Raw genomic sequence first — 14,911 nt, 5'->3', positions numbered from 1 at the left:
ACTGCGTGGCTGTGGTCTAAAGAAGAAGATGAGGTCAGGCCACTATTGTTTTTCATTATTAGTGCTATTTTTTTAAGAATAGTTCTGTGTATTGACTGAAACATACCTGGCAACACTGGGAAGCTTCCTTGCTTTAGTGTCTTGGGTAAATCCCAGAGAATATAATCATAAATAGCTCATACTAATGCACATTTATACCTCTGATTACTTGTTTTATTATATCTAAGATATCTTCCCCACTACTTAATTATACATGTTTGAGGGAAAAGAGATGAATTTTCTTAAAAATAAGCATATGGTGGGTGTTCTGTTGCAGCCTGAACTGATGAGGAGCACCTGGTGAAGTGGGTGGTTGGCCCAGGGAGCACAGGTGCAAGCAATTTACTTGTGCTCCCCAACTGACCAGTCCAGCCCTCCCTGGGCTCATTCGAAGGTTGGCCTCTGAATGAAGAACATCTGCTGGATGAAGGCTTCCTGAGGAGGAGTGACCTACAACCAGAAAACCTAGGTTAGTCAGCTTTTTTTACTTATCTGTAATTATTAGTATTCCCATGATTCAATTTACTTATCTGTAATTATTAGTATTCCCATGATTCAGTATTCATTTGTTATTTGAGGAGTGACTTTGGAGGAAGAAGCAAGTGGCTTGTAAGAACACAGAGTATTAGAGAGCTGGATGTTGCATTGTTTCATGAGTGTTTTGAGGAAATAGCAATAGCACAGAGTGTTGGTACTTCTAAACTCAAAAGCCAAGTTGGCACACTTTGGAAGTGCTCGTTATCTGTCTTTACTTAGTCCTCTTCCTATGAGGAACAAACATAGGAAGGGCTCCAACCTGTGGTCAGCCTGCATGAGGCTCACAGGAGATAAAGAGAATTCCATTTGGGTTGTTCTATCACTGGGTGTATTCCTGTGCGCTGGTCTGGTGTCTTAATACCAAATTTCATTTGGATACTCTATTTTATCCTTCAGTTTTCCAGCAAATCAGCTCTCTGTACAACAAAACTCCTCCAAATATTCTGCTCAAAACTAAGAAGCATTCAAACTACAGTCACATGAAACTAGGTGTTGGTGTGCTTTGTCTGGGGAAAACTGAGGTGGGCTGGTCTATGGATTGCAGCAGAGAAAAGCTTATTTGTTTTACTTTATGCTACTCGGTACTTCAGGGCTGGAGGGTGACTTAGTTTTGTTCTTGTAAATAGGATAAATTTATTGTCTTGATTAACTGAGATTAACCAGTTTGGCCAGTTTGTTGGAGAACTGTTAGGGCTTAAAGTGGTGATGGAGCACCTGGTGAAGGGCAGTGACTGGCCGGGGGAGCACAGGCAAAGTGTTTGTACCTGTGCTCCCCAGCTGGCCAGAAGGGGACCTTCAAATCTTATTGGTTAATTAACTGGCAGCACTCTCTTAGGGAACAAAAGAAGATTCAGGTGTTTTTAATAGCAGTACAACATGTTCTGCCTTTGCAGACTTGTTTGACTTAGATTAACAGTAGTTTGACTTGTGTTAAATTGTCCTTAAAAGCGGAGGAACACTTGGTATGTAATTAGAAGGAGAGGAAGTTTTGCAGCACTGTATGATGCCATGGCAAGCTGCAGTGCTGGTATCTGCTCTGCACATCAGCATGGGTTGGAGAAGCTGGGATTTCTTCCTGATGGGCACAGCAGCCCTTGCTCAGGTCTGAGCAGAGACATAACCATTTGTGTTGCAATAGCTGTGTGAGGTCAGCTTTTTTTGCAGCACAAAAGGTCTGGAAGAACATTTAAAACAAACAAACAAAAAGCACAAAACAATAAATTGGGGGCCTTTTAATTGAATTAAATATTAATATGTATAATGCGATCAATACCATATCGATTGTGTTAGCTGCAATAATGTTTAATTCAATAAGCCTGCGGTGCTGGACCTTTCCCCTCATATTTATTTTGTGCTGTGCAGCAGCACAGTGCCCGTATCCCACATGCAAACAATATAGGAATTGCCTACCAGCTCTGTCTGCTCTCTGCATGCCTGGCCCTGCTGCAGAGCTCCAGTCCTCCTCCTCACAGCTGTGTCAAAGCAGGAAGACTTCCTCCCCTGATGTGCTTCTGAAGAGGTGCCAGCTTCTGGTTTTAAACTCAGCCAACCTTGAAGGATTTTATTTGTGGTTGTAGCAGGAGGTTGTTATTAAATTAAGCTTCATGGGTTTGTTTCACTGAAAAATTGGAGGCAGATGCTCTTCCCACTTACAGTATGAGTTTTGTGGTCATGCTGTTCTGCTTGCTGTGTACCTGTTGAATGAGTTAGCGTAAACATCCTGGAATACTCGTCTTGGTTTGTGTTGTTTTTCCCCCAGGATATCTTTGTAGGAGCTCTTTAAAGAGTTTTCGTGGGCTATCGGTTTGTGTTTTCAGAAAAGCTGCTTGATGAAATGGCTCTTGGCTCAATATTGAGAGATAGAGTAGCCACTCACTGAGTTAGCAGCTCCTGTGGTCTGTGCAGCAGCAGGTGCCATAGCCAAATTTGGCATTCACATTCCTAAGCTTGGGCACTGGGGCTTTGGAATGGAAGCTCACAGACTCTTGCACAAAGGAGCAAGCAACGAGGTGCAGCGGCTCCTTGCTAAGATGATGTGAGAATGGTACACACCACTCCAAGGGTGATGTCTATAAGAGCTGCAAGTCAGAAGGAAGAACAATTCCTGATGAAGGCCAGCAAGGTAGTGCCAGCTTTGGAGCAGTCTCTGGGTTGCTCTATGGCGATCTGTAACTTGGAAGTGGCAATTTTGCTATGGGTGTGTGTGAAGAAATGACAGTAGAAGCAGAGGAGGAAAAAAAAGTCTCAAAGGGCCATCAAGTTTCAACCCGCCTACCACAGGCAAGGCCACCTACCTCCAGGTTTGGTACTAGACCAAGTTGCCCGGGGCTCCATCCAACCTGGTCATGAGCACCTCCAGGGATGGAGCATCCACAGCCTCTCTGGGCAGCCCGTAAGGCATTCCTTCAGAGATTTCACAGCTGCAAAAAAAATAAGATCAGAGTACAAGTCAAAGAAAGACCTGAGATTTCATTTTTCTGGATTGCAGCCAGTGGCCTGGAGAGGTTCTATGCAGTGACTGAAGAACTGGGAGCTCCAACATCCCAGTTAATGTTGTCCAGTTCCAAGCTCTTGCCCTGACTGTTACACGTTTCTGCTGATGGCTCTAGGTGGTAAATGAATTGGGGCTGGGATATCCTGCATTTTAGGAGGCTGGCTGGTAGCTGTGACTTGTGAGAAAACATTGAAAAATATTTGACCATGGTGGCAAAACATGTTTGAGTGCAGCGAAGAAAGAGGCTGTAACCAGCCCTTAGGATGTGTTGCGTATTCCCACACTTAATTAGAGAACATTAAGGTAACTATTGAAACTGTCTTTGCATATTAAATGGTAATATCCACTTCTCCTGGCTTCGTTCTCTCACATCCTTGAAAGAAAAGTACTTACGTGAAGATATCTTCCCATAAGGATATTTGGGACTGGTTTCTGTCATGAACCTCACGGTCACTGCATGCTCAGCTCCTGGTATTTCATCTTCAAGGCAAGCCTGGGCTCCCCAGCTGTTGAAAACAGATGAGACAAATTGTATCTGCTTGGACATCTCAGGAATTCTCTCTCCAGATGGCTTTTTTCCAGGCTCTCATGGCAGTTCATCATGGTGGCCTGCAGCCCCCAGGGCAGTGGGCTTGTCCCCAAGCTGCTGGAGCTTACGGAGCACTGGGACACTGCTCTCAGCCAGAGGGGTGTGTAGAGTCAGGGTTAGACTCAATGGTGCATGGGGAGTCCTTCCAACCCAGGAAGTTCTATGAATTTATAGTTCTCCAATCCTATGGCAAGAAAAAATGCAGTAGCAACAAAGGAGGCTCTTGAAAGCTCTAACTTTGGAGCTAACAACCAAATTGTACTGCAGCAGAATCTGCTGCAGAGCTCACCTTCCAAATCTTCCCCTCCCCAGGCCCTTTATTGCAGAATTTCTCTGCCCAGAGCAAATCCAGGAGTTTCTTTAATTGCGTTGCACTTGCAGCCACCTTTGCATGGATCCCTGTTCCTGGTGTGCCTGCTGCAGGTTTTTACAGATGTCTCCTGTATTACAGCATTTGCACACCATGGTTCCCAGACGTTTCTTTCTAATGGATTTTGCATTAGTAGAGAGTATCGGGAAGTCTAGTACCAAAAGGTTAATGCGCATCCATTAGTCCTTTCTTTCCTCCTCCTTTTTATGTGCTGGTAGAAGGCAACCAATTTCAGTAAATACATTAGGTTTGGAAGGAGTCTGGAAACACTTGTAATTCACTATGTGCAAAGCTGTGGGACAATTAATATTGTTCTGTTTGAGCACTGCAGGGCTTGCAGATGCTGAGTGATACCTTTCAAGCATTTTCCAGCCTTGCAATCTTTCTTTTCTTCACAAGCAGAGCTGGAGGCTTTGAGACCAGCTTTTCTATTTTTCATTGAGAGAACTGCTTACTCTGACTCTCTCTGATTTGAATGAAGCTGTGCTTTCACCCACATGCTCCCATCTATTAGGCTAAGGACAATATCAAAGTAATTCCAGCTGTTGAGTGGACAGCTGAGCTAGCTTTGAAAACTAGACTGCCTCTGAACCTTCAGCAAATGATTTTCTCCCTCCTCCCCTCAAAGTAGCAATTTATTTCCTGCTAATTGGAGCAAAGTTGAGCCCTATCTGTATCTCATTGCTTTCCCTGACCTGCTCTTTAGACAAGGTCAGGCTTTTCCAGTCTATTACCCTAATGACCACAAGTAGCAAGTGGGAGGAAGGGTTGGCTGCTTGTTTTGCCTCCTGATGCTGTGATTTGCAGAACTTGCTGTGTTCTTTAACTGAAATTTTACATTTTAGCAATGCAGACTTTTGAAAGCTAGAAATCTGAGTCATGATACTTTCTTGCTCTTTGTCCTTACACTTAGAATTCAGACAGCATGGGCTGAGACTCCTCACCTTTGGAGACATCCTGCACCTTCCCACTGTTATTTCCAGATTCCCTGTTGCTGTTCAGACTGAGTGCATGTTTCTGCATTAAAACCTGTAGTCCACTGGTTAAATCTGCTCTGGTCCTATTGGAGCACTGCTGTGGTCACCTCTGTGATGAATTCTGCTGAATCACAGAACCACCAAGGTTAGAGAAGACCTCCAAGATCATCCATTCCCACTGTCCACCTATCACTGCTATTTCCCACTAAACCATGTCCCTCAATACAACATCTAGACATTTCTTGAATGCATCCAAGGATCCACCACCTCCCTAGGCAGCCTGTTTAAGTGCCTGGCCCCTCTTCTGGAGAACTGATTTTTCCTTAATGTCCTACCTGCTCCAGACCCCTTGTTGTCCTTCTCCGGACACACTCCAGGGCCTCCATGTCTTGTAGCGAGAGGCCCAAAACTGAACACAGCCTTACCAGTGCTGAGTACATATGGGTGATCACCTCCCTGCTCCTGCTGGCAATGCTATTTCTGATACAAGCCAGGATGCCGTTGGCCTTCTTGGTTATCTGGGCACACTGCTGGCTCATATTCAAACAAGTGTTCCCTAAACCTGTAGCACTGCCTGGGGTTGTTTTGGCCAAAGCTCAATATCTGGCACTTGGTGTTTTTGAACTTCAGCCTGGTGATCCAATCCATCCACATTCTGCTGTAGGGCCTTCCTACCTCCAGGCAGATCAACATATCTTCCCAACTTGGTGTCATCTGCAAACTTACTGAGGGTGCACTCAATGCCTTCATCCAATCATCAATAAAGATATTAAATGAGCTGCTGCAGGTTGGTCTACTACCATTCCTATTGCTCAGTTCTGCAAGGTGCAGGTCTTGGATGTTCCCATGCCCCTGATGTTAAGCAACTACTCTCCAGATCCCAGGTAAGCTTCTCCTCTTCTTGGGGGCTCACTGAAGAAGGCTATTCAGCAGAAATCCTGGTAGACAAAGCAGGGTGCACAAGCAGCTCTAGGTCTACAAGTGCAAAATGTTACAGAATCAAGGCAGAAGGGAAAAAAATAATCTCATGTATTCTAATTTCACTTAATGAAAAACCATTCACATTTTACTGTTTCTGATCTGTATCTTTCTATTCTGATTCTAATGGTAATTATTAATAGAGAAATCACTTGATGGCTTTCACATACCCCCACACTTCAAGTATCTAACAACCTATTGATTCAATAGCTTGGCAGCACTCCCAATTGTGGAGCTGCAATTTGATTTTCTTTTTTTTTTTTTTAAACACTTTGATCATCTCACATGCAAAGGATAATTATTTTTGTGGTCGAAGCAAGGGATGGATTGCAGATCGATGGAGTCTAGAGTATGCTCTTGTGTGCAATCCCTAGTTGGAACAAGGGGTGTCTGCATTTTCTCATGAGAAAGGTCTTGAAATAGATGCAAGAGGTCCTGGTTGGCTCTCCAATGAGTACTGGTTGAGTTTGCAATAGCGCACAGGTCCAGCTGTGGTCCTGCCCCTGCAGGACCATGTCACAGGCTCTTCTAGAGGAGTGGAGCACAGTGGACAAAGATTTGCTCTAAAAGAAGATAAACAATCTCTACAAAGAGAAGTTCTCTGTCTTTGCAGATTTTTTTTGCCCATGATCCTGAGGAGCTTCCCAACTGGTCTCTTAATCATCCATATGCAGCTGAAATGGCCCAGCTTGATCATGCAATGCCTAGGTGACCCGAGGACCTATGGGGAATAAGACAGTAGGAGAACTTGAATTACGGTTTAGTAGTTTTCCCATCTCATATATCACAGACTGAAGGCTTTATGACTTCAGAGCTTACTGTATTAATTTTATGCATGAGTGCTTTATTTTTTTCCATACATGATATATCACTGGCTTACTGGAGCAAAATATCATTAGGCCTGGAAAGGGATTTGGTCACTTACACTTTGTCACTGGGGATCGTTGCACATAGATTATGCAGGCCCATACTGTGCCATTTCTTATGTGTTTATTAAGTGATTATAAATATCGATCAGTGCGCCTTCAGGGGACACTTGAGATCTGTTATTGTAGCAACATTTCATTTAGAAAAATGACACACATGACTTGATTTGTGCCTTGGGAGGGCCCATTGAAAGGCTTGCCTTATAAGAAGACAGTCTGTTCTGGTAGAATCAGCTGCTCCACTGTTGTGTATCTTCTCCCATCCCACGCTGAGCTGGTACATCTGACACTGGCACTGAGGACAGGAGGCTGGATCACCTGGAGTCCTGTTTTGTCTGGGCCTGAGGCTTTGGTTTTATCTGTATCAGTTCAGGACATCAGTCTTGAAAACATGACTTTATAGAAGTGCTAAGCACTCAGAGTCAGTACTGTTTCAGTGATAATGACTGTCGTATTATATATGAACCCATGAAGTAACACAAACTAAGATAAATGAGATAGTAAGCATACCCACGACCAGAAGACACTCATGTTCTATCTGCTTGTGCCTGTGGTTCCCCTTCCCATAGCAGAAGGGACATGCAAGAATGCCCTTTGGAGCTCTTCCATCTCAACCAGAGACCAAGCAGCAGCTGCCATCTATAGACCTTGCTTTTGGTCTGTTCCCAAGATGGTTAGTGGAAGGACCACAGCTAGATCTGTGCACCATTGCAGACTCACCCAGCACTCAATGGAGGAGTAAACTCCAAGTCAAGCATTCAGAAGAATTCTTTTCCTCTTCAGTCAATACAGACAGTTTGTGTTTCCACAAGAAATATAAAAAGATACTTGTAAAACATTGCTCATGAGAATAACCAAAGGCTGGGGGCCTCTTCTGGAAACTGATGCTTCTTTAAACATAACTCTAAGGAAAAAGAAACACCCTAAAGTGTCTCACTTCATACTTAAAGAACAATCTAGAAATGTAGCTGGTTTCTGTTTCTGTATTCCCGCTGAACCAATGACTGAACACTACAAGCCCAGCTTTGATTAAATAATCCATGAAAGAAAAAACAATTGCTATCTGGCTCTTAAATGTAAATTAATACTTCCGTAATTCAATAATGAAAAGGACTGAGATGAGAAGCAGTAGGTAAGCAGCAAGGAGCCTGCATAAATCCATGAACAAAACTGAAACCTTCAACTTCACCCTGAGACTGAGCAGTCTGTGCTCAGGGAAATGGTGTAAATATGATTTGCAGCCAGATACCTGGAGAAGGAGGAATTTCCTTGTGTTACCTGACTGTTCTTTTATTAGTTGGATGATGTACAGTGGGACTATTTCTCTTGGAAATGGCTCTTTGGTTAACATTTCATTTTCCTTCCCAAAGTTAGCCCTCGATAGCAGCAAGATGAAACACAGCTCCCTGCCATTGGCTATCCCCAAACTTTATTAATACCAATTGTTGCTGCAAACGATCTGTTTCAGAACAAGTAATAAAGATCTCATTTTGCAGGTAAGCACACACTCATCCTTAATCACGAGGAGTTTCCACAGCAGGGGAAGAGTGAAAAATTTGTTAATAAAAAAATAATAAAATTCATAATACAATTACCTGCTGCTTCTCTTTAGGAATTTGAGACCGCAAGCTAATTTAATGTAATGACATCGGCCCATTTCTTCTTGTACTCTACCTTAATGATGTGCTTGTTTGAAGGGAATGTGAGTCAGCTGTTTTTTGTCCTTTGTTTTTGTGATTTCTAACCTAGTCAATTTCTCTTTTCTCTTTAGTTGTAACAGAAAGGCTCTTAGACTTGAAGGTTTCCCTATGACAAGGCTTGAGAATGATCACCCCCTGGCTGCCCCTGCACCTGAAGGTAACAAAATGTTTGCTATGCCTTATGTTCTTAGGGGTGTTTCCATGCCCTCAAAAACTAATGTAGAAAGTCACTTGTTGGGCAATATACACAATGTATCTGATGAAATGGCAGAACAAATCTTTGGTGTGCATGGCTTCCTTGCAAACCTGGCTAGTGAAACATTTCTTGTTGAGTTAACTCTCAACAAAGACTTGTGTTGACATCAAAAATGGATGTGACTTAATTTCCAAGCAAGATCTCATTTCTTATTCATTATCATCTTGTTTCTGCCCTTCCTTATCATAGATTCACAGCAGCAAATTCCCATAGTTCCACTACAAGGTATCACATCCACTGGCAATGTACAAATGGTGGGTGATTTTCAGCTAGGAAATGGTGGTCTTTGTAATCCACTTTCTCAGGCTGAATGGAGCTCAGGTTGCCACTAATGGTTTTGGTGAGAGGTGGGACTGTGAATGATGCATTGGTCCCCAGCATCCAGCTGCAGGGACAGTGAGCCTGAATCTTCTCAGAAGAGCCCAGAAGGGAGCAAGAAGGGACACCTCATCATCTCATAGCCTTTGTGATATCTCCACCTCACAGGAGTTACAGCACGTCCAGTATCCCTACTCTAGCAATTAAATGAAGGGAACTGCAAACCATCAGGGAAACTTTAACTGAGCAGTAGTTGAAAGGAGATGTCTTTCCCTGAGTACCTTGCTTCAGTTCACCTCCCAGGCATCTTTCCACTTCTCATGCTGCTAACAAAAACAGTGGGATGCAGGAGCTTTCAGTAAAGCCATGAGGCTAAATCATCCTATGGGACTTCCCCTCACAACATGCTTTATTTTCCAAGTACATCACCATTCGGTTTCTTTTAATGCTGGAGGAGCAGGGATGGGTAACACTACTGCTTAGAAATGCACTGAACCCAAGCACAGAGGGCTGCAGCAAGCCAAGAGAATAACCTTGAATCCAGGGAAAGTTAGGGGAAAGTTAGCTGCCATCTGCAGCTCCAGTGGGTCCCTGCACACCCCTTTTGCTCACGCTTTCTATTCACGCCTCTGAAGTTCCAGAAGATACGCAATACAATAGAAAATTGCTTCTTTGGGTACCATAGTATCTTGGCTTAGAAGTGCTTTAACCTTGGCCTCATGCTTCCTACGGGGCCTGTTTTCTTTGCTACAGAAGTACTGACACTAGCCAGGAGCATGCAGAATTTTTCATTTGAGTAAAATTAAAGCCTGAAACCTTTACTGTCCTCTCAATTCCAGGCATGTTCTATCAGCATTAAATTGAGCTTAATGGACTGCAAAACGAGTGTTTCAGCACACAGGGGAGTGGATTATTTGAAAGATAACAAGTTCCTCACATTTTGTATATCCCCTTCTTCCCTCTTCCCCTGGAAGTGCACACATCCATCCACATGGGTGACTGGGAGGAAGACACTGATTTAACACAGCATGATTCTGTTTAAAAATGCCAAAGTTGGGTTTTCTTGGGAAGCTTCTTGCTGACCCCTCTAAAGAAAAATCTTAACACAGATATTATACTTGGAAAAATGGGAAGCAATAGCAAATACAGCTAATTTGCAGGAACTCAGCCAGACCCAAGAAATGCCAAAAGCTGCTAGTGCAAGGCAGATGTTGCACTCGTCAAGACTGCTCAGTAATAAGTGAGCAAATATCATCTGTTCCTACATATTAATCTGAAATGATGTTTCAGTGAACTGAGAGACATTTTTCATCAGTTCGCCTTCACAGCCACTTCTGAAAACCTCCGAGGCAGGATCCACATCACCAAAGGCAGGTCCAAGCCATCCCAGTGCCCATGGCAGAATGCACCACTTCTGCAGCCTGCTCTAAGCCATGGCCTTCAGCCTCCTGTCTCTCAGCATCACCATCGAACATCACTCAGAGCAGCAAATAAAGCCTGGCCTTCCTTAGAGTTTTACTTTCCAAGTTCTATGGTTTGTGGTTTGGCTGTTATTCCAAACACACAGCCAAGGTACTGTAGGAATACTTGAATGAATAATCCATCTGGGTGACTGGCTGACCCCTATGGCTAATGGGGTATGGGCATGGCTCAGCTGCTTCTTTTCAGGCTTTTCTGTTGTGCCACCATAAGCAGAAAAACAGCATGAAAGACTTCATAAGTGTGTGTGCCATAATGGACAAAATTACCTTGACTGTGTCCTTCCCAGTGCCAGATGCCTCACAATCTAAATGAATGTTGTTAATTGTGGCAATAATTGTTATAGAAATCCTACTCTGTCCCATTGCAACAAGTCTAATAGCTCCAGCTCTCTCTCTCACTCTCTCCCTCCTGCTGGAGCAGAGTTGAGCCAGGTGATATCCAGAGGTCCCTTCCAGCCTCAGTTCTTCTGGATCAGAAGGTTTATGTGAGAGCTGATGCTGGAAGGTGCTAGCTAACCTCTCTTGGTGCTGCTCTACCTGTGCTCTGCCCCCTTATAGGGGCAGCCAAGAAAATACTGTCTGGCAAGTCTCCAAGCACACAGACAACTAATTAGTGGGTAGCTGTAATGCTATAACATGATGGAAACACAGCAATAATGGTAGGGTGGCAAAGTCCTAGCCTGCAGCAAACAAGAACAAGTCCATATGTAGCAGCCATCAGTGCAGAAATAAAGGAGAAAAAAAAAACAACTGCTTACCTTGAGAAAGCCTCCAGTATGCAGGGATCTCCAGCCAGATGCTCTCACCTTCACTGTCAGACTTTAAATGGGGTCTGGGAAGGGGTGGATCCTGGCTCCAGCCCAGGATTGATTGTGTCCTCTAGCAAGATGGGCTGTTGTTCCCAGTAGTGGTCTTGGTCTCAACCTAGAGCAAGCATTGCAGTCTCAGAATGCCTGGATATCAGACAGATGCACAGTCAGCACTCACACTTTTAGCAGCTGCCCACATAGCCTTCCTTCCAGCATGCCACAGCTTTTGATGTAACTGTGAGACAGTGTTCTTGGGTTTCAAGCCATAAAACTTATGCCAGCTTCATCGTTTCTTGGTGATTGTAGGGGTTGATGACCAGAAACATGGTAGACACATACAACCTTGTGTTTAACCACTCTCCATGCATGTAACCATAAATCTCTGCCCCTGGTTGGTTGCATGCAAATAGTCCATTCCCAGGTGGTACTTAATCACAGGGAACCCAGGAATCTCAGGACTTCCCCTGGGAGCTCCTACTTCAGTGTGTTAGGGGTCCCAGTAACCATCCAATGAGTGTTTTTATTTATTTATTATTTTAAGATAACTCAATGTAAATGAGTATCTGCCTGACTTGACAATTGTAACACTATGACGTAATGGGAATAGTAATGACAGCAGCATGACAAAATACTATGTTGCAGCAAATGAGGACAACCCTGAAAGCAGCAACTACAGGTACAGGGGAAGAAGAGGGGAAAAAATAAAAATAAAAATTACTTACATTTAGAAAGATTCAGATACACACAGAACTCCAGTGAGACACCCTCACCTCCACTGCCAGCCCTTAAATGGGGTCTGGGAAGGGGTGGATTCTGGTTCCACCCCTTCTGATCACTCAGGTACATTGCATACACCTGAGCACCACTGGGTTGAGCCCTGCCTTCCCACCAGGTGCTCCATCACTGCTTTCAGCTGTGACAGCATTTCCATTACCATGGCTCCAGGGGAACCAGTGTGGTCAGAGGGCATGAGCTCTTTCAAAGAGAAGAGGGTTTGTTTTCCCCTTGTTGAATGAACACTGATGGCATTAAGTTGGCTGCCTGCTCTTGTGCATGTAGGTAACCCACCCCAACCTTGGTGAGGAGAGCACCACCTCTCTCTGTGCTGTCCCAGAGGAGCTGAACTTGTTGGGCTTTGTCTTTACTTCCTGTTTCCTACTGTCTAATTACGTTTCTTCCTTGTGTACAGAAGCATGCTGGCAATGGGTTACTTTCATGTGCTTTGTATTGGTTATACACATCAAGCACTGTGAGGTCAAAAATCATTTTCACGCGAATTATTATGGACCCCAGGCTACTTCCTGGGCTATGAGAGCTAGTGTGTATTCTCCCCATTTCACTGTCAGCAAGCAAGAACATTTGGAAGCAGAGTTCATTTAGATGCTCTTTCAGGTGCTTTCCACCCACAAATCCCTTCAGAAAATGCAGGAAGTACATCTGCAAATATATGTATGGTAAGGTTAATATATGAGTGCAGGCCCTTCTTTTCAATATGCTGTTGTTCCGTTCCCTGTGTTTTAAGAGCTAACCTTCTACACTACAATGCTAGGCCTATTTTTGATAAATTTGTCATTTTCTTTAGTGAATTGGTGTTGCAAAAACATATAATTTTGCTATATAAAAGGCATTCTTTTGCTCTACATTCATGCAGGCCTTCTTTTCACTTCAGCAGCCATTGAAGGGAAGCACATGATAGCTCCTGCTGTGCTGGAGGCTGAGGCTTGGTTTGCTCTTTGGCTTTACGTTTTGCAGAGCCATGACTGCTGCTGCAATGGCCACAGCCTCCCTGCAGCTGACGTCTGGGATGGGGAGGGTTCTGTCAAATAGGACTCAAGTCATGCACTGCTGCAGCCATTGCATGCTGCTGGCCCAGGTCTATTGGTGCTTAGCATCCTGCTGCTGGGTGGAGCTGGATGGAGAGTGCCCAAAACCGTTCTTTGCAGGTTTAGCTTGGTTTCAGATGTCTCTTAGTTGGAGACCAGGACTTGTACCTGGTGAAGATGTGCAAGTGATGTAGAGATAAGACTCCTTGCAGTGGTGTGGAGGAATTAATCTTGTTTCTCTGTGGCTGGGGTTTTCCTGCCACTGCCCCCTCTCAGTTTCTCCCAGGGGAAGTATTCCCACAATCCTTCTTTTCCTTCTGTATAAGTCTAGAAATTATGCTGAAAGTATCACCACAAAGAGCTCACTCTTCTCTTACTCCTTTCAAGAGACTTATTCTCCTTTTTCTATTCATATCTGTTAGAACATGTCATTTCTACCTCTGTATCTGTACCCTCCATCATTCTAACCCGTTTACACCACCTTTGTCAGCTTTCTCCTCTAACAAGTCCATGCTCTGCTCTATTCCTTACTGCCTTCCTTCCCCTTAATGCACCTTCTTCTCTGCCTCTGTCTCTCATGAATGTGCCTTGTATTTCCTCAGCATAATCCATCCACCTTAACTATGGCCAGTTCAGTTGTTAGGGAGGAGAGTCATTACTTGGTCATCATCCACCCACCTCTGTCTTTAGAACACTGCTATGGTGACAGATGTCCTTAAAATCGAGCATTCAACACACTGGGCTTTGGAGATGTGCCCCCTTGGCAGCTCCTTGTCATGTGTCCCTATTGAAGTGTGTGCAGCTCTGAGCACAGTCCTATTGAAACTGGGTGCTTTCAAACCTGTCCCTGATGGTCAGCCCTTGGGGAATGGGAAGTAGCGGGGGAGGTTGTGCTCCCCCATCCAATAACATATGTTTCAGACAGCTTTCCCTTGAGACAGCAGCCTCTGGAAGCCCAAGATGAACCTTCCAACAAGATTAAAGAGATGGCATTAATTGCTATCGATCATGGGTCAACAAATTAAATTGCATCTGCAACCGCATCTCTGAAAGGTCTAAATGAGAATAGTAGTTAATGGGTCTGGCTGGCCCAGAGCTGTGATTAATTAAAGGGAGAAATGAACTAAAACACAAAGAAAAAAGAAAAAAAACAAGGCAGAAAGACTGAGGTGAGACTGAAACTCTTTGGAAATAAGCAGGTTGTGTGTTAAAAAGAAATATGGATGGGATTTCCAGTCTGGATCTGCTCTGTCAGGATTGAGATTGGCTGTACCAGTGACGAGGATTGCTCCAAGCATCTTAGGTGGCCTTCCCATAGGAAGCTGGGTGAGGTCATTCTGGGCAGGTATATGGGTGCTGCCCTGCCTCAGGAAATAATGGAGTATCACGGCATGGAATGTTGATGGTGTTTAATTAATAATGGAGAAAATAATAATAATATGCGGCACGTGTAGCACCGTACTTGTTCCAAGCACTGTACAAACATTAACTACAGTAATTAAGCTGTAATTAATTAGAGTAACTACTAATCAGTGTAAATAATGATGCATCTGGAGGTAGCAAAAGGAGTTTGTGAACGGAAAGCAAATTCCCACATTTGGGACATGGGGCTGA

The 14,911-nt window shown here is 44.0% G+C and overlaps 1 long non-coding RNA gene across 1 annotated transcript; it reads right to left on the bottom strand.

Moving 5' to 3' along the window:
- Window positions 1-378: 378 nt before the first annotated feature.
- Window positions 379-11,685, bottom strand: LOC107316481. The gene is made up of 4 exons (XR_001556383.2): window positions 11,424-11,685; window positions 2,871-3,576; window positions 1,987-2,270; window positions 379-489 (listed from the first exon to the last, which is right to left on the bottom strand). It is a non-coding gene; the product is annotated as an uncharacterized LOC107316481 (long non-coding RNA).
- Window positions 11,686-14,911: the final 3,226 nt, after the last annotated feature.

This window comes from Coturnix japonica, chromosome 7 (genome assembly GCF_001577835.2).
Source record: "Coturnix japonica isolate 7356 chromosome 7, Coturnix japonica 2.1, whole genome shotgun sequence".
Lineage (NCBI taxonomy): Eukaryota > Metazoa > Chordata > Aves > Galliformes > Phasianidae > Coturnix > Coturnix japonica.
This window is presented reverse-complemented; position numbering and strand designations above follow the sequence as displayed.